Source organism: Protopterus annectens, chromosome 4.part0, assembly GCF_019279795.1.
Source record: "Protopterus annectens isolate FY-2018-M chromosome 4.part0, PAN1.0, whole genome shotgun sequence".
Taxonomy (NCBI): domain Eukaryota; kingdom Metazoa; phylum Chordata; order Ceratodontiformes; family Protopteridae; genus Protopterus; species Protopterus annectens.
In genome coordinates this window covers 188,466,975-188,488,144 of record NC_056733.1, presented here as the reverse complement: position 1 = coordinate 188,488,144, position 21,170 = coordinate 188,466,975, and the positions used below count along the sequence as shown (strand labels likewise).

General features: G+C 39.9%; 1 protein-coding gene across 2 annotated transcripts in view; it reads left to right on the top strand.

The window, feature by feature from the left end:
* The window catches only part of TMC8 (transmembrane channel like 8), an 829,418-nt gene that overhangs the window by 746,653 nt on the left and 61,595 nt on the right, over positions 1-21,170 (top strand). The gene's annotated exons all lie outside the window — the stretch shown is intronic.

The window sequence follows — 21,170 nt, the reverse complement described above, 5'->3', positions numbered from 1 at the left end:
AGCCATCGAGCCGGTCCTCCCAGATCCGTCTGGATCAGGCGTCTACTCCAGGTTCTTTTTAGTGCCAAAGAAGATGGGGGACCTCAGGCCCATTCTGGACCTGTCAATCCTCAACCTGTTGGTAGAGAAACAAAAATTCTGGATGGTCACTCTACAGTCCATTCTACCATTTCTGAGAGAATGCGACTGGATGTGCTTGTTAGACCTCCAGGACGCTTATTATCACATCAAGGTCCACAGGAGCTCCAAGAGGTTTCTACGCTTCCGGCTTGGGGCCAGTCACTTTCATTTCACAGCCCTACCCTTTTGTCTCACCACACCCCCAGGGTGTTCACCAAGGTTATGGCGGTCGTAGCGGCTCACCTGAGACTTCAGGGCATTCAGGTATTCCCCTACCTAGATGACTCTTTACTGCATCCACCAAATGTCTCTTTCATCAGGCCCTACACTACATCCTTGGTGTGGCTCAAAAGTTAGGCATCACGATCAATATCAACAAGTCCCACCTGGCTCCGGTTCAGATCATAGACTTCATCGGGGCACGGTTGGATTCGATTCAGTCAAAGATTTTTCTCACCCTGGAAAGGATAGAAAAGCTCAGACTCCATGTATCGGCGATCTTGGATCACTCGGTAGTCACAGCAGCCGATGTTCTCAGGGCCCTGGGTTCGATGGCAGCCACAATCTCTATACTCCCTCTTGCACGTCTTCACATGAGAGTCCTTCAATGGTATCTAGCAGTTCAATAGTCCTGGCTAGACCTTCCGATGAATTTCCACATCAGAATCAATCGGGAATGCAGAACATCACTCCAGTGGTGGCTTCAATCAGTGGACATTTTCACGGGTCGCAGCTTTCTGGCCCCTATGGCTCAAGCCACGGTGACCACGGATGCTTCCCAGCTCGGGTGGGGGGGCACTTCCTGGGAAGAATGGTCCAAGGCATGTGGTCCCCTCCAGAGACCAAGCTACACATCAGTGACTTGGAGATGAGCGCAGTGCTTTTAGCATTGAGAGCCTTCCACCCTGTCCTACCTCCGGGGATGGTAGCCATTCAATCAGACAACATGTCTGTAGTCTGGTATATAAATAAAAGGGAGGGACCCGATCCTACCACCTTTATCGCGAGGCCATGAGGGTTTGGAAGTGGGCCATATCCCCCAGCCGGTTTCTCATAGTAACGCATATTCCGGGATGCCCCAACATTCTAGCGGACAGTCTCAGCAGGACAATCCTTCTGCCTTATGAGTGGTCTGTGAAACATTCAGTGGTGGTGAAGATTTTCCGTGTTTGGGGTCAACCTTACTGCGATCTCTTCGCGTCTCCTTCCAACGCGAAGTGCAGCAACTTCTTCGCTCTGATCCCCCCTCTGGGGGATGTCCTCAGGGATGCTCTGGTCCATGCTTAGCCTCCCAGGCTACTGTATACTTATCCCCCATTACCTCTTATTCCGAAGTTCCTTCAGAGAGCTTGCCAGCTGCAGTGCAAAGTCATTCTCCTAGCTCCCTTCTGGCCGCATCAAGTGTGGTTTTCCTTCCTATGGTCTCACCTGTTGGCTCCTCCATGGACCCTAGATCCATGCCTGGATCTGATCTCTCACCCGTCGGGCTTACCTCTGCCCAACCTGGACAGTTTCAAGCGGACGGCGGGGCTGCTCCAGTTCCCATGATTATCAGGACTCCCGGACTTTCGTCCCCTGTTAAGAATATTCTGGCAGCTTCTCTTAAAGCCTCCACTAGGAAACTCTACAATAGCAAATGGAGACGTTTTTGTGTTTGGGCCTCTCAGCGCAATCTGAACTTGTTTACAGCCCCCGTCCCAGTCATATTGGATTTTCTGGCCGATCTTTTTCGATCAGGCGCAAGTGCTTCCACCATCAAGGTTCAGCTGGCTGCCATCTCTAATTTTCATGTGGGTGAAAATAAGGTTGCTCTGGCTTCTGTCAAATTGTGTAAAGCTTTCCCGAAGGGCACTTTTTTATTGTGAACTCCAGTTAAAGAAACAGTGCCCCCCTGGGATCTGACTTTAGTCCTTCAGGCTTTGACCTTTCGAGCCAGCCGGATAAGTTCTGATGAAGTTTTTGTCATGGAAGACAGCCTTCTTGGTCACCATCACTTCAGCCAAGAGAGTTTCAGAGTTGCAGGCCTTATCCTCCTTGCCCCCTATTTGGTTTTCCACAAGGATAGGATTTCGCTGCATACAAATCCTTCCTTTCTTCCCAAAGTGTCCTCAGCAGCCAATATTAATCAGTCTATAAATTTGCCAGTCTTCTTCCCAAATTTCCAAAAGAGAGGTGAGCGTCAGCTTCATTTATTGGATGTCCATAGACAGTTTTGTTTTTACCTGCATAGGACTAAACCCTTCCAGAAGTCGGATCAATTGTTTGTCTCTTTTTCTAAACCATTTTTGGGTAAAGCAGTTTCGAAAGTGTCCTTAGCAAGGTGGATCACTCTTTGTATTGCACAGGTTTATAAGGACAAAGGCTTATCTCCTCCTGGTGTATTGAAGGCTCATTCCACTAGAGCAATGGCCACTTCTGCAGCTTTCTGGTCAAGAGTTCCGTTAGACGATATTTGTGCGGCAGCGACTTGGGCCAATTCGCACACATTCATCTCTCATTACAAATTGGATCTCATTTCTAGAGGGAGAGCATCCTTTGGCTCTGCGATGCTCAGAAATATCCTTCCATAGGGGCCTCCCAGGAATACTAGTAGCTGAAGACTCTGTCCCATATGTGCAGAATGAATGAAGTCAACTACTTCAGATAAAGAAGTTATGTTCTTACCATAATGTTCCATCTGAGTAGTAGACTTCATTCTTCTGCACCTTCCCTCCCTCCATCCCCCTCACTCTTCAGGTTTTTCCTGTTTAGGATGGTGGTTATGTTGCCATTTAGAGTCAGCAAACTCAATCTGGGGCTAGATAGGAGGAAGTGATGTAATATAGGTAAGGGAGGAGCTTGGAGCTCGGAACTCGGAGCTGATGCTTGGAAGGTTTTGCCGGCAAGGATCTGAATCGGATCCGTATACCCATATTTGCAGAAGAATGAAGTCTACTACTCAGATGGAATGTTATGGTAAGAACATAAATTCTTTTTTCTATACTTTGACTTAGAGAGGCATTTAGCTACAGTTGGTGGAATATATAGGAGTGGACCATCCTTTGCTGTGTGTATAATTCGCAAAACAGGTCAGAAACGAATTTTTCATGTTAAAACTTGCTCAAACTATTTCTTATTTGCAAAATATGAAACAAAGCATATAGAACACTCTCAATGATATTAAAATAAGTTGAAATGGCTGGTATTGCTAGAAATATTCAAATTACTACAGAAAATGTTTCTAATAAAGTCCAAATTGCATAAAATGAATAAAACAAATAAAATAAAGAGAAATGACCACATTTTTCGCAAAGCACGTATTTTCGTTTTACCTGAGGCTATTCAAGTTATCAGAGGTGTACGAAGTGCTTACAAGTTTGTGCAGTGTTGCAGTAGTTATTTCACAAATACAGCCATTTCAGAGCATATTTCACAAAGTACAGTGTTTCGAAGAGTTTGTTGTGCATTTGTGTGTTACTGCAAGCTGCAGAGACAATTTGTGCATAATTACAAGGGCCATATTTTCAGTGTGTTTTAGCATACTTTGTTGGCATGGCTGAAGGATTTCGAAAACCTGGTCCACTAGTGTGTGATAGTAATATTGCAGAGAACTGGAGAGAGTTTGAGCAAGTCTATGACATTTTCATACAGGCTAGATTTTCTGATAAAGGTGACCATACAAAGGCATTTATTCTACTTAATTTAGCTGGGTCAGAAGCCATTGAAAGAGAACGTTCATTTGTGTATGCACCTCCTTTCATTGCTGGAGAGGGGGAAACCATCATATTGTTGTACCAGCTTAGTCAAGGGATGACCCTGAGTGCTTAAAAATTAAATTTAGACAAGGGATCTAAAGCTAGGTGAAACCTTTGCAGCATATATAACCGACTTGAGACATAAGGCTAAAATGTGCAGACTTGGCGATTTAAGGGATGAGCTGATAAAGGACAGACTTGTGTGAGGTATTAGATGATACTGTGAGAAAGATTTTGCTTTGTGTAAATGATTTAACTTTGAATAAGGCCATTGAGATCTGTCAGATATATGAGCTCACAGAAAAGCACACAGATATGCTTATAAATGAGAGAGACATGTTTCCAGTAACTTCTAAGCCTCAAGTTGATAGTATGCAACATGGGGATAAAAGAAACAGGCCCAGGCACATGGCAGTAGCTGTAGCTCCAGCAACACTCACAAGTAAAACCCAGAGCTTTCTAGCAAGTTCCAGATTTTGCACAGTCTCAGTGAAGCATAAGAGGGAGTCAGCACACTCAAAGCATGGGCCCAATCTAATTTCATTACTAACTGTTGTAATTGTGGTAGCAGTCATGAATCTAAGAGAGAGAAATGCTTAGCTTTTGGTCAACAATGCCACAAATTTAATAAATGGAATCATTTCAAAATATTTTTGCAAATCAAAAGCCACACATTCTTTTATTAAAAGGGAACATTTGAATAAACGAGTTGATCAATTAGAAAGTCATGACTCTGGCTTGAGCCCTCATTCTTTCTATGTTGATGGTATGTCAGTACTTAATGAAACAGTCAGTGCAGTTAATTTATGGGCCAGGAGTGAAGTATTTTGTACTGTTTGGATAAATGGCAAACCCATAGAACTCAAAGGTGATACTGGCTCAAAGTGCAACGTTATGTCTGCAGAAACATTTGCTAGAGTATGTGTTGGTGAAAGGCTTGATTTGACAAAATGTGTGAAGCTTGTTGCTTATGGTGGTGAAGAGATTCAAATGGAAGGTTCAGTAATGCTTTCATGTTACTCCCAGCAGGGTGGGAGAAGCTATGACTTATTATTTTATGTGGTCAAAAGGCATATCCAGTCATTATTAGGCCTCAGAGACACTTGAAAATTGGACTGCTTTCATTTAACAAGGAGGTTCACCATGTTAGCTAAAAATACCACTACTCTAATTTCGCCCAGTTTATTTTTTCTATCTATGCTAATCTTTTTGAAGACAAACTAGGCAAGCTTCCAGTTGTGTACTCCATGACGTTAGACCCAGATGTTAGTCCAGTTATCAGGCCAGCCAGAAAAATTCCAATAGCTATTCAGACCAGAGTTAAAGTCAAGCTAGACAAAATGGTGCAACAAGGTGTGATTTGTCCAGTCACAGAACAGACTGAGTGGGCATCTTCCATGGTGGTCACTCATAAGAAAAGCTCAGATGACATCAGAATATGTATTGACCCATGAAGTTTGAACAAGGCACTGAAAAGTCCTCATCGTCTAATGCATACAGTCGAAGAAGTTGCAGCTCTCATGCCAAATGCCACTATTTTTTCTGTCTTAGATGCAAAACGTTCATTTTGGCAAATTTTGCTTGAGAAGAAATTCTCATTGCTCACTACTTTCAGTACTCCATTTGGCAAGTACAGATTTTTGAGAATGCCATTTGGGATAAATTCTGCAAGTGAAGTCTTTCAATGTGCACTGGAGCAAATTTTTTCTGGGTTTCCTTTTGCTATTGTAGTAGACAACATATTAATAGGAGGTAATGGTGAAGTTGAGCTTGACAGAAACCTCAGCACAGTTCTGGAAAGGACACGTCAAGTGAATCTTAAGCTGAATCCACAGAAATGCAAATTCAGGCTATGAGAAGTCACTTACGATGGTCATTTGTTTACCAGTTCAGGCCTATGACCAGACCCTTCTAAGCAAACACCTATTCTCAAAATGCCAGCTCCAGACAATGTTTAAGCCCTGCAACATTTTCTTGGTATGGTTAACTACCTAGGCAAGTTCATTCTAGACTTGACTCAAATATCAGCATCACTCTGTGAGATAACATGTAAAAGTGTATCTTGGTCTTGGTTAGAACAGCAGCAGAGAGCATTTGATGTCCTGAAACAGAGAATTGTCAGTCCACCTACTCTCAGATACTATGACAACCACAAGCCAGTTACTCTTTAATGTGATGCTTTGAAATTTGGTCTTGGTGCAGTCATTCTTCAAGAGGGTAAACCTGTTGCTTATGCATCAAGAACTCTTACCCAAGCTGAAATGTAATATGCACAGATAAAGAAAGAGCTTTTGGCAAGTGTGCTTACATGTTCCAAGTTCCATGGTTATGTCTATGGTAGACCTATTCAGACTGAAACAGATCACCAACCTCTAGTCACTGTTTTCTGAAAGCCTATGCATACAGCTCCAGCCAGATTGCAATGTATGATGTTGAAATTGCAAAAGTATCACATCAGTCTTGTCTACAAGAAAGGCAAACTTCCTTATCTTGCTGATACATTGTCCAGATCACACAGAAGTAACACTGAACAGCATGAGAATGAACAATTTAATTTTGAAGTCATGAAGGTGAGACATTTTACCTCCACATGTCTTGATTAGCTCAGAGATCATACAGCTGCAGATCCAGTTTTACAAGAGCTCAACCACTTCCTTAAAGCAGGATGGCTATCAAAGCAATCTAGTTTACCTCCAGAAGTACAACCTTATTTTCCATACAAAGATGAGTTTTTCTCTGATGTACCATCATGAAAGGTCCTAAGCTTATTGTTCCAAGGTCCTTGCAACAAGAGTACATTACTGTCTTACATCAAGTTTATGCAGGAGCAGACTCTACCAAAAGAAGGTTGAGAGGACTAGTATTTTGGCCTTCTATGTCACAAGATATTGAGAGAGTACTTTCATCTTGTTCTGTGTGTAATAGCACTAAGCCACATCAACAGAAAGAACCACTTCAGCTAAAGCAGATTCCTGAACTACCTTGGTCGACAGTAGCCACTGACATTTTCAAGTGGAATGGTCAGCATTATTGGGTGTTAGTAGACTCTTATTCCAATTGGTTTGAGATTGACCTTCTTCCTAATCTAGCATCCACTACTGTCATAGATCTCCAAACAGAGTTATTTCTGACAATGGCGTGCAATTCCCAAGTCAACAGTTTAAAAGATTTGCCAAAGAGTGGGACTTTGCTCATGTCATGAGTAGCCCAGAGTATCCTCAGTCAAATGGTTTGGCAGAATGTGCAGTTCAAAGTGCAAAACAGTTACTAGAGAAGTCAAAACAAGACAAAAGCAATGTTTTCCTAAATCTGTTGAATCTCAGAAACATTCCTCATGATAAACATCTTGGTTCACCTGCTCAGAGACTTCTCTTGAGACAAACCAGAACCACATTACCCATCAGCAGTCAATTGTTGGTTCCATGTGTCAAGAACAACAGGTCAGTGAACGTCAATCTGTTGAAGAAGCGTCTATCCCAGAAGTCCTACTATGATAAGACCAGCAAACCACTCAATCCATTACGAGAAGGAGAAGTGGTAAGGATGCAAACATCCAAAGGTTATGATCAGATTTGAGTCATGAACAACATCTGCCCAGAACTGAGATTGTACATTGTGGAATCGCAAGGTGTTGACTTCAGGTGGAATTGGAAGCATTTGATACCAGTTTCTGAGCTTGTACCACAGCATATAGCCTGTGAGAGTGACTCTTTATCTCGGAGTGAGTTATCCAATGTTCCAGTTCCAGTGGAAATTCCAGAGAGTATCTCCATTCCTGTGATGAGTCCCAAAGTTCTTGATGTGAGTCATTCACCAAAGACTGTCCCTGTTGCTAAACCCAGTCCTGATTGTTATGTAATGAGATCCGGTCACATCTCCAGGCCATGTTCCAGATGCACAGCAACTTGGACATGAAGATTGTGTTTGTTTCTAAATGTCTATATCGATGCATGTTATTTTGATAAAAGGCAATCTTTTTAAGAGAGAGGATGTAGATCAATGTGTGTATGTCTCCTTAAGAAGCTATCCAAGAGCTTGCGCAAGTTTATAAATATAGAGCACATGCAAGTCTAACTGCCATTTTGTAGTAAGCTGTTGAGATGTAACCATGTATGTGTGTAAGCTCTGTCTGTTAATAAGTTTGTTTACATTTCCTGATGCTGCTATCCATCCTGATGTGTTTCTGTGTAATAAAGCATCTTAAATGAACTACCCCGCCTGCTTCATCTTCATTGTACAGAAGGATGAGTGACATTGACCAAACTGGAGACAATCCAAATATTAACAAACAGTCTGGTTGTGGAGGATTTCAATTATCCCACCATCAACTGGGAAACCTACACTAACCCTAACCTGCCAGTGCAAAAGTTCCTTGACTTTGTTAACTCAAAATGTCATGGAACAAATTGTTCATACCCCAACAAGAGGAACAAAAATACTAGATCTGGTCCTCACTAGCATGTTAAACGGATGCATTACTGCAGCTGTCAGACCCTCATTAGTTAAATTTGACCACAAAATCAGTTACCTTTGAGCTGCTACTAACACCATAACTCACAAAGGTTGAAATCAGACTAAAAAACTTCACCAAGGCAAACTATACCCTCCTAGGCGAAGGTATAAATGTATTCCGAGCCCCCCCAGCTGGAAGTGGTAACTGCACTGAAGCTTGTACTAAAGCCTTGTACAATCACTTGCATAAGTGAATAGACTTTGCTGTACCAGAAAGAATCAAAGCCATTGCCCCAAGTAAAAACACACCACCATAGTGGACAACATCCAGCATCAAGAAACTTTACAATATATGCAAAAAGGTGTCCATGAAAACAAAAGCGAGGTCCCGAGAATGGAAAAGCACCCTCTTCAGCGTCAACAGGCAAATAAGACAGCTTGTCAAGTCTTCTAAGGGCCTTTTTGAGAACATCTTAGCTTGCACAACCAACGATAACTATAAGGCCTTTTACAGCTATGTGCATAGCCTAAAAGCTAGGACTCAAGCTTGTGCAGAACTAGTGACCAATGGTATCACACACACACACACTGACCCCACAGAGATAGCAAATCTACTAGTGGATAGGTTTGGTGAAAATTTCAACCCCATATCCCCTCTAAATCTATCACAAACCTTGCCCCCCCACTCACCCTACATATCTGAGGAACAGATCATCAAAGCTTTGCCCAAGGCAAAAAATACAGCCTCTATGCGAACAGACAGCATCCCAGGCTGTCTTCTAAACAGACTAAAACATGAACTACCATCACCATTATATACCCTTTTCAATCAGTCTAACCACAGGCTTTGTTCCTGTGGAATGGAGAAGAGCAACAGTTATTCCCCTCCACAAATGTGGCCTAGCAACAGACTCAGGGAATTACAGACCCATAAGCCTGACCAGCCTAATCTGTAAGGCCATGGAACGTATCATTATGGACCTCATAAATAAAGACATAGGCGACCTCCAAATCATGGATCCTACCCAACCTGGCTTCATCAAAGGCAGACTTGCTTGTTAAGTCTTGTGGATTTTTTTGAAAATGTGACCAGGACCATTGATGAGGGCAAATCTGTGCACACAGCATACCTTGACTTGACAAAGGCTTTCAGCACAATGCCACACTCAGGCATTACTGATAAACTTAGCAAACTGATTGTAAACCCCCTTGTTGTAAGATGGGTTGCTAACTGTCTCACAAACAAGACATACACTATCATAGCAGGCAACTCCACATCAACCAGTAGACCTGTTACCAGCGGGGTGCCACAGCAGTCAGTGCTGGGCACTCTACTGTTTGTTATATACTTCTCAGAAGTTCAGGTCAAAACTAAAGTTTTGTGGCTGATCAAGTTTGTAGATGACTGCAAACTGGGTGCAATTATTGAATCCCCAGATGATGTCAGTATACTCTAGGAGGGTCTTACGCAGACCAATGACTGGTGTCTTAGTCATACTCTCAAACTGGATGCAAAGAAATGCATCATCATTCCCTTCGGCATGAACAATGTCCGTTCACACTATGAAATCAACAACATTACCAAGTACCCATGAAGAAGTAAGGAACTTTGTTTCACAAGTTGACAACAACCTTAACTTTGACCACCATGTGTCTACTGTGGTAAGGAAGGCATTCTACATAGAACACTTGATTAGTTAAGGCATTGTCTTGAGAGTAAAAGAGGTTATAACCCCTCTATATGAGGCACTAATCTTGTCCATAATTGAGTATAACCCCATTCGGCATATACCGTACAATGCACCTGCAGCAATTGGAGAGACCTCAGAGGATTTTAACAAAGAAGATCAAGGGACTCCAGGATGTGCTGTACACAGACCGACTAAAGTCCCTATCACTTTACTTTGTATCATATAGAGTTCATGTAGACTTCTTATGGGAGACTTATGCCCTACTTACACAGCAATCTCAAACCCAAACCTAATGAACTTGCTGCATATCTGTAAATCAAACGGGATGAGGGCCACCTGTTCCAGGGACCTAGATATGGCCTGCATCTTGAATAGGACATGCTGAAAGGACAGATTTATCTCCCAGCGACTGCCATATCTTTGGAATAAGTTGAATACACACACGAATCGACTAGTGATCCAACAAACCGACCAGCACCACGACTGTAAAAATGCTTTTATTGAACCAAGCAGTTTTGCAGATAAAAACACTTAGCGCTTTCACCCACTAGCATTGTTGGGCATCATCAGAGTGTAAATTAATTAACACAATCCACTCCCTTTTTTATATAAATATCCAAAAACACATATCCTTCAATTAAGAACATCAAATGGCAATAAAACATTCAATTAAATAAAAGGTGTATGTGTAAAATATGTGGACATTCCTACACAATAAAAGAATTCATATAAAATGTGATTTATATTTTAGAATGCTGGAAAAAGAAATATGTTCATTTATACCAGGTGGCTTGGCTGCATCCAATCTAAGCTGCCACATACATTCTTTAACCTCCAGTAAGCTGTTGTCATCCCCTCCCTTGTCATTATGTGGGACACGATCAATAACAAAAAATAAAAACTTTTTAAAGTCTCTACATTTCAAACTGCGTGAACAAAGTGCATTAACAGTTTTTTTGTTTCTAATGTCCCTAACATCTTAACTTCCTGATGGTTTTACCAATATAGTATGTTGAGCAGCTTAGACAGGTAGCAATGTATATGACCATTTTGGTATTGCAATTGCAATAACCTGGACATCTAATAGTTCTGCCATAGTTTTGTACAGTAATGTAAGGTCTGTCATTAATGTATTTACATATGCTACACAGGCCACATTTACTCATCCTAGATCTCTTATATATATTCAAATCCATGTCCATTTCCAATATTTCCTTCAAGTTCTTTCCCCTACTGTGTATAAAATCAGGTTCATTACCTATAATTCCTTTTAATTCAGTTGTAAAAATACTAAGCCAAGTCTCTTTTAAAATAATCTTAATTTTACCCATCATGTCATTGTAGGGAAGTATCATGGCCCTTGCTTTGTCTGTTGTACCATCATCAGTACCATCTTTACTGTCTCTTGGGAGACCTCCTTTTAAAATGGGTTTAAACACAGTGACCCCCCCCCACTTCATTACTTATTTTCAATAGAATATCTTGAGGGTATCCTCTTTCAATAAACATTTCAATCAATTTTTTGATTTCTACATTGTACATACAATCATCACTAATTAGTCTCGAGAGTCTTACCATCTGCCCTTTCATAATGTTTTTCTTCTGAAAGTATGGATGGCAACTATTAAAATGTAAAAAAGAATTGGAAAAAGTCTTTTTACTGTGAATGTTGGACTGCAAGGTGTCATTTTCCTTGTACAATAAAATGTCCAAATATTCATATTTGCTTTATAAATTTTACTAGTAAACTTCAAAAATGAAGCTGTTGATTTGATGTATTCAACAAAATTTTTAACTTCTTCTTCTGGCCCTTTCCAAAAAATTAGAATGTCATCCAAAAAGCGCAGGTATAGGGCAATGTTTGACTTGTACTGGGATTCAAACATTGTTTGTATCTCCCATTCAGCCAACACTAGGTTGGCATAAATGGGAGCACATGTAGCCCCCATGGCCACTCCGGTGCACTGTTTAAAAAACTCCCCTTCAAACATGATGAAATTGTTTAATAAAACTATTTCCATTAATTCCACCATCAGTTTGCGTCTGACCATGTGCATCCCACCGTATTTCTTGAGACAATTATCAAACATACTCAGACCTTCCTGATGTGGGATAATAGAGAATAAATTGATGACATCTATAGTTATCAATAAATATTCATCACCTATCAAGGTATCTTTTATGACATCCAAACAGTGCCAGGAGTCCCTTAGAACATGAGGTAACTGTTTTAATGTGTGTTTGCAATGGAAATCCACAAATTATGCCACAGCTTCTGTCTTTGAGCCCTTTGCAGAAACTATGGGGCGAAAAGGTGGATCATTCGTATTCTTGTGGATTTTTGGAATCCCAAAGATGGAGGGAATGACAGGTGCCTCAACCATAAGATAGTTGTAATCAATCTTCTCAATCGGTCCCTCCATCAATAAATCATAAAGTTGCCAATCTATGTTCGTTTAGGCTCTATATACCTCAAATTTGGAAACCCTAACATAAATAGTGTTGTCACTTAGTACATCACCCATTTTTAAAGAGTAGTCAGCGTTAGTCATTATAACTACCCCCACCCCCACACCTTTATCAGGTTTCATAACCCAGTATGTGTTGGTGGATATTAATTCTTTTAAACAAAATCTTTCAGCTACTGTCAAATTGTCTTTAAAAACTTGTTTTGTTTTTAGACATCTATGCAATTGAGCCTCACATAATTGTTCGAAAACACTTACCATAGGGTTATTGGGGGGAATAAAAGTACTAGATCTTTTTAGTAAGAACTTGTTGTTGGATAATGGACTAGTATTGTTGAAAAAAATATTTTTAAATTCAACTGTCTGGTATAAAGTTTCAAATTAATCAAAATCTTTCCAATCTCATAGTTAAAACTTGGAACAAAAGAAAACCCCTTTTTAAAAAGTTCACAATGGTTACCCGATAATTGTAGTGTAGTAAAATTATATATACAAAAACTACCATCTCCAATTAAATTGCAATTAAATTCACCATTTAGACCCAAATATTGGAGTCCATTGTTATTGTTTGCATTTACATATCCAGTGTCATCAGCAAAACACTGGTAGTCAGTATCAACTTCACTGTTAAAACATACATCATTTGGCATTTCATTCTCATCATAAACATAATGGATATGAAACAGAGCACGACCACCAAAGGAATAATAATGTAATCCAGTATTTATTAAAACCATCGACTATGTATCTACACATCTTACATTTCTTACATCTATAAGTGCCTAATTTATTTGTCCGAACGATATCACGTTGAATATGAGTACGTTCATTACATAAAATCCTTTTCAGATTTTTACTGTTCCTATAAGTAAACATAGGAACAGAACCTACTATGTTCAATGTTAAAGGATCAATTGTTAACACATTCCAATTTTTCTTTATAATGTCTACTATTTTAATGTTGTCACTAGTATATCTAGTCAAGAACCTGACCTGAGCATCACATGAATGGAGCTTCTCATCATATGAATTCATGCCCCGCTCCTCACGCCATCAAGAGCCATAACCTGCATCTCATCTATCATGCTGCTATTATAGCCCCTGTCCTTAAATAACACTTTCATGGCTTTGAATTCAATCTGTTTGTCTGTAGGATCCTTAGATATTCTATTAATTCTAATGAACTGTCCCCTTACTATATTGGGAAATACAAATCTGGGATGCATGCTGGTATAGTGTAGCAATGCATTCTTCCAGCATGGTTTTCTAAATAAACCTGTAGAGATATCTCCATTCTCTTTCTTGACTATATTAATGTCCAAGAAGTCCACATGAGTATATGAATAATTCATTGTAAATTTTAAGAAACCCGTAGTGGTCTCTAAATAATCAATGAAAGCTAGAAGCTCTTCAGCACTTCCCTGCCAAAAGAGTAGGATATCATCCACAAATCTTCTATATAGTATCACCTGACTATAGAACATGCTTCCAAACATGAACTCCCTTTCCCAGTGATGAACCACCAAATTTGCATAGGAGTTCGCACATGGGGTACCCATAGCGACTCCCCATTTCTGCATGAACAGTTTATCTTTGAATACAAAGATGTTATTAGTCAACACCATCTCTAACAATGTCCAAATGAGTATTTGTTTATCAATACTAATACCTTCCCCTGAACATAAGATCTCTCATCGCTTGGACCCCATAGTCATTCGGAATAGCGGTAAAGAGATTAATAAACATAAGAGATCATAAACATACCCATTGAGTACAGTACAAAAATCATCAAAAACCTGGTCATCCCTTGTTTGATCATTTAACATAACAAAATCATACAATGGTGCTGTATTACAGTCCAAAAATTCAGTTAATGAAACCGGTTGTATCCCTGTTGCCACCTTCAGTTGGGATAAAAAGTCTGACCTCTCTCCCTTCCCTTGTAATTGCCCTCTTGTTGTTGGGCTTGATTTCTCTCGCGTATTCGGTCTGACCTTCTCAGAGGTTGTTGGTCTAAAAAACTTTCTCTATTTTCACTATTACTACCCATCTCCATGTCTCTCTCTCTCTATGCTGACTGTTAGTAGCCATGTGGGTATTGTCAATATCTGGCTCTTCCCTCCTACTGTTTTGTCTAAAGTTTCCCCTTTTGTTCACTATAAAATGTGCATAAACCGAATTGTTAGTGTAATCATTACTGTCCCTCATAAGTTTCTTCTGTTTTGTTTCTAACCCAGTCCTAACAAAAATATCCATGTTTGTTTGTGTCTTTCGGCTTTTCCCAGTTAGGGGTCGCCACAGCGGAACTCCAGTCCGCTAATGATTGGCAGTTGATTTTTACGTACCGGCTTGCCAGGCCTGATGCACAACCTTCAACGAAGGTACGCCCATTCACGCATGTCTCCACATAGAAGACACTCTAGCTGAGAATCGAACCAGACAGGGTCTTACTGTGAGGCGACAATGCTACCGCAGCACTACCACCACGGGTCTCTAACAAAAATATCCATATCATGCAGAATTCTTTTTCATAGCGTGCTTTGTTGAAATCAAATAGTAAGTCATTGGGAATACTACTGTTGAGTGTAGCAATTTGTTCTTTTAATGTGGCTAATTTGGCAACATCGTTTCTAATGGTAATATGCAAAAGCTCTATCGAATAACGCTGTTAGTTCAGCATAAGCTTGTGACCCTTCCTGAATACCCATGGGAAGTTTGAACACCCTCAGGCCCTTAGGGACTTGGTTAAGCTCTAGTGATCTCTCAAGAAAGGCGTTATCCATTTGTAAAGATTCGAACAGGTTAAAGAATGTATGTGGAAGCTTAGATTGGATGTATCCAAGCCACCTGGTATAAATGAACATATTTCTATTTCCAGCATTTTAAAATATAAATCCCATTTTATATGAATCTTTTTATATGAATTTTTTATTATGTAGGAATGTCCACATATTTTACACATACACCTTTTATTTAATTGAATGTTTTATTGCAATTTGATGTTCTTAATTGAAGGAGGTGTGGTTTTAGATATTTATATAAAAAGGGAGTGGATTGTGTTAATTAATTTACACTCTGATGATGCCCAACAATGCTAGTGGGTGAAAGCACTAAGTGTTTTTATCTGTACAACTGCTTGGTTCAATAAAAGTGTTTTTACAGTCATGGTGCTGGTCAGTTTGTTGGATTACTATATCTTTGGAATGGGCTGCCTATTCAGGTGAAATAGAGCACCTGTATGACACTGTTCAAAAGGAACCTGGACAAGTGGATGGAGCACTGTAAATACTTACCGGGAATAGTGCCCACAGCCCTCCTGGACATCGGCAGTCAGTATTAAATGTAATCTTAGGTATTACTAACTTTTTTGTGGTATTTATTGGGATGAAATGGCTAGGCTTGAAATGACCTCTAGGTCAATAGGCTGCCTATTCATGTGAAACAGATCACCTGTATGACACAGTTCAAAAGGAACCTGGATGAGTGGCTAGACCACTGTAAATTCTTACCGGTAATAGTGCGCACGACCCTCCTGGACATGGGCAGTCATTAATAAATGTAATCTTAGGTATTGCTAACTGTTCTGTGGTATTACATTGGGATGAAATGGCTAGGCTTCAAATGACCTCCAGGTCGATAGCCCAGTAATCCCCTTTGATCCTATATCACGGCTAAACCAAGGTCACCATATTTATGAAATAAACATATGGCACACCATAGATCCTCCAGTCTCACACATCTTTGATTGCTTTAACTGTTGCAGAACAATTAACAGATTTGAGTGACTTATTTTCTGTTTCTCATTGTTTTCAAGTTATCAAGGAGCCTACCTGACCAAACATAACTTCCACAACCAGAAACTCCTAGATCTTTCACAGACCAGCCAAAGAAAAAGTAAATTTGAGTCAGATTTGGCCACAAAACTTCAGTGACTATTGTGTCATCAAATTCAATTCACACAGTGAAAGAAGCAGCTTAAGTGATCCTCTCCTACTATTTATCATATATTCATTCAATATACAAAATCTTCATAATCCCATAAAGTCCATTAACTGAACATAAGTCAGAATACTGTGACTTTTCAAGTAGCCATTCTTCAACAAGACAACTTACCTAGTCTGTATGACTGTGCATGGTGCTGGTAGGCTAGTGAGTGACTTTGTTCTTCTTTTCGCACAGGCCTCAGGTACAATACTGCTCCCAGGTGGTCCTGAAAAGAAAAGAAAATAATAAATATCAAAAATTGACTGATGTACCTGAGAAAATTGCACCCAGAATGGCTGCTGAAAATTATGCCATAACTTTCATTCTCATGAGACAACCACAGGACAGGCATGATTCTATACCCCACAGCAGGTGTATAACATCGTAAGTATAACACAAGCTCACACACTCAGCATAATGAGGAAATGTACACAGCTTGAGCCCATTGATGAAGAGACTACCCTTTTGTAGATAGCAGTACCCACAGTTACTCCTCTACAGAGGATGCCAGCTGAAGACATATTTCAGTTAGCTCTAGAGACATGCAAGGCCTTGTCTGCCTAACAGATGTGGTGTTACATAGGTCTTGCCTAGGCTACCACCACTGGAAGTCAGGTAGAGATGGTTAGAATACTACAGGGTAGACATGAGGAAATTCACCCATACATGGGAATGGTGGGGGCCAGGGAATAAAGCCATGATGATCATCACATGCAGTATAATTGCATGCATTGCATTCATATCAGCTTCCATATGCACATTAGTAAAGATTTACCAGACAATCACTGGGGACACAGCTGGACATTGGCAATCGAGTATCTGCATATGTGATGGATGAGTAGGCCATACACTATTTGTATCCCAAAGAAGTGCTGCAGGCATTCATGTGGATTCCCACAAGAAGATATTCAGGTCTTGTCAGACTTCCACAACATGTGGTAGAACTTCCCTGTCAAGGTGTAGGTCCTGCAACACTGTTATGTTGATATCAGGAGATCTTCTTGTATCCAGTAAATCCAGTCTTCAGAGCAACAAAGGATCAAGCTCACATGCCTGCACTTACTAGGATCATCACCTGCACTCTTTCTGGGGGACATTATCTATGACACTTTACAAACTTAAGTTAAATTTTGAGTATCAAGTAATATATAATTTACTCTCTAAGAAGTCACTTTACACAAAGGACAAATGCTGCAATTGTTCATTGTACCTCAAAGAAAGGAAATACACACCAACAGCAAAAAAAAGTAACACCAATGACATATTTCATGACTGAAAAGTAAATGCATTCTTTTAGCAGATAAATACAACTTCAGTAAGCAACACTGCAGTCAAATACTCAGAGTATAGCCCTAAACACTTGCTCTTTTACACTTCATGCAGTGTCTTGTAGTATAACTAGCACTTGTACCATTGATGACCATACAAATGATGATGGCTAATATTAATAGCATATATAGAGTTGTGTCTGATAGGCTTTAAAATATCTAATGTAGAGTGTAAGGTGAACATGCAGCACTCAGCATAGCCCACAAGTTATGCTGCATGCATTAAATATGTAACGTTTCACTGTTATGGCCCCTTGCTGTGGACTAGGCATTACCTGGACTTCTGCACAACCGTGCATCATGCATGAACCTGTTGAAGGGATTGTTATGCATCACCACCACTATCATCACTGGTGGGACAAACCAAAGAGGGAGCTGCACTACCACTTTTGGTGACTGGCTGCGGCAGTTGTACACTACACAAATGCATAATCACGTTTTGCGGAATGCAGCAGGCAGTAAACATCCTGCATGCAGCAGCAGGTTCTTAGTGAAGGTTGTGTTAAAATGTCCTCAACAGCTCCTTAAGTGTTAAAGACTGGTGAAACTGGAGTGGAAAGCCTGTGTCACCTGTAAAACAAAACAGGGAGAGGACACATAACAAAACAGTGAGTAGTTACTCAGTACTGCCTATGACACTCAATAGATACAGAAATGAGCATGGCTGACGACATTAGGATACTTAACACTTACCAACTAGGTGACCACGATGAATGTTAGTATCTGGTAGTACACTGAGCTTCTGTGCCAAATGTGATAGTAATGGGCTGTGGCAAGATGTTGGGCTGACATGTTTGTGATGCATCCCCATGCACCACATACTACCTGGCAGTTGATTGAATGACAGCCCTTCCTGTTTTGGTACAGCCACTCCATGGTCCAGGTGATGTACTTGTAGCAACACTGGTTGAATATATCACACCAAGCACCTCAGGAAAGAATGACATTCCACAAAAGGCATGCATGGTACTAGTTTGGTCCTGTGATAACACCAGAAAATAGATATGCTCATCTACATGTGCCAAGAGTATTTTGAGGAACTGCTGCACTATCATTGAGGCAGATGCTTGTCAGATACCCAGCATGCCCCCCAGTTTGCCTCTGAAAGGTCCCTGTGGTTGGCATAATGAGGCTATATGTACCTAGATATTCACAGGAATACAAAAGCCACATATGCTTCAAGTTCCTTTTGTGAGACATGCAAACTTAGCAAATCCCATGTCATGTCCCTGTTTACTCTAAACCTGTCCAGTAATTTCTGCTCAACAAAGCTTAAGTGATTTATCCTTTATTTATACTTTCTTTTTTTAGGCTGACAAACACTGCTCTGAGCATTGGATTATGGTTTAACTAAAATGAGCAACTCACATGGTAAACAGCAGTGGCTAGCAGCAAATGTGAGCATTTTCATGGATTGCAAACTAGAGAGAAAAGGTATGGAGTCACTTAATAAGCCACCTGAGTATGGTTCATTTGCATATTGATAAACAATGAGTTGCATAAATGCAGAATGAGCACCTTTTTGCATAAGAAAGTCACAGAATTTATGCACATTCATCATTTACATCTAATTATTTCTTCATTTGCATAACCGTTTCTCAAAGCTGCTGAAACAGCTTCCCTTTGGTGCAGCTACTGTCTCTGAATTGTGCCTGAGCTGCACTTGTTCGCAGCCCATGCAAATATCTTGCTGCACTTAAGTGTAATGACCAAGAACAGCACCCATTATCTCTCACCATATCTGATAACATAAATAAAATCCACATTACAACCCTGTGTTGGCATGCATGCAGATGAACACACCAGTGGTAAAAATGTACATAACTACAAGGCCAGTCATATTAGATGGAAAAATACCCTCATTTTCTGCAGATTCCATTAGACAGCAGGAATCGTTCGATATTAGAATTGGCTGTATCACTAAAAATGGCTCCTGCTTAACTATTGGAATGAAACTATAAAAACATTTCCCCTGCAAGAATGGTGGGCACATTTTGTTAATATAATTTCATTAGAATCATTGGCCAGTTTTGTTTTTCTCATGAGGCCTGAAAAAAAGATATATATATATATATATATATATATATATATATATATATATATATATATATATATATATATATATTTATACACACATAGTGTAGAATTGGAGCCATGTAGTACAGTATATTTGTTATATTTAACAGTCTGTATTTGCTAGGTTTTATCTATGATGTTTAAGACTTGCTGTTTAATATCTAACTTTCCACTAATATTATAGAGATGGTGATAGCTGTATTGTTTTAAATAAAGAACAGAAGCTCAGGGTGGCACAGTAGTGCAGCTAGCTGCCAGCATTTCTGTCTCACAGCACTTGATTTCCCAGTTAAGTTCTTGGCTGGGGAGCTCCCTGCGTCCTCAAGGGGTTTTCATAATCTGCTCTGCTTTTTCCCCCACAGTCAAATGATGTGCTATAGATGAACTAGCGATCCTCTAAAATGCACATAGGTTTAAACACCATGTGAGAGTTAGTACATGTGTATGTGTATGTGCGCATGCGTGCAAGAGTGTGTGTGTGTGTGTGTGTGTGTGTGTGTGTATTGTGAGGGGCTGGCACCTCATGTAGCATTTAAGATGAACTTCTATATTTTGCTCCAAAAGAGTGCTTGGAGAAATTCCTGCTGTAGCACCCCCAACCCCAAACTGTGCATTGGATTAAGCAGGAAAGAAAATGATGAATGAAAATTAAGCTCTGTGATATCTAAGACATGTGCTGGACAGCAAAGGGACACTGCCTTACACAGAGGTAGTAAAAGCCATTGATGATGTGGAAGCACAGCAGTAATTAGACCACCTGGGTTATTTAGGTCACAATCAAGGTTTTATCTCTCTGTGCCAACAAGAGCACTGTTCAAATTTGTTTCAACTACCATAGTTGATTAATATTTAGTCACATCTTTTGATGTTGAACAGTTTAACCAGTCTATGTTTAGGTGATTAAAAGCTATATTAAGGATTATACTCTCAATGATTTTTATATCGTGGGGTACAGTCACAAAATCCTTATGTAATGCTGGAGGAATATGGACTATATATTAGAGTCCTATAATATATTCAGTACTACTGATATTTATTATTGTCTAAGAAATTTCTACTTCTGAGTTGATTTCTTGGTTTCTGTCTTTTAGTAATTTTGAAAATACTAAGATGTGGATATCCAATAACAAAAGAAAATATACTCTGGGATCTGTGATATAATTGTGAATTTTTATCCAGTGTTTTGGAAATGGTGCAGATGTCAACCTACTCCAAGCAAATCTGTATATATCACCTGCTTTATTGGTGTCAAAGGCACCATATTTGCCTCTCTGCTTCATACTGGATATTTTTCAATCTTTTGATTTTTGCAGTTTG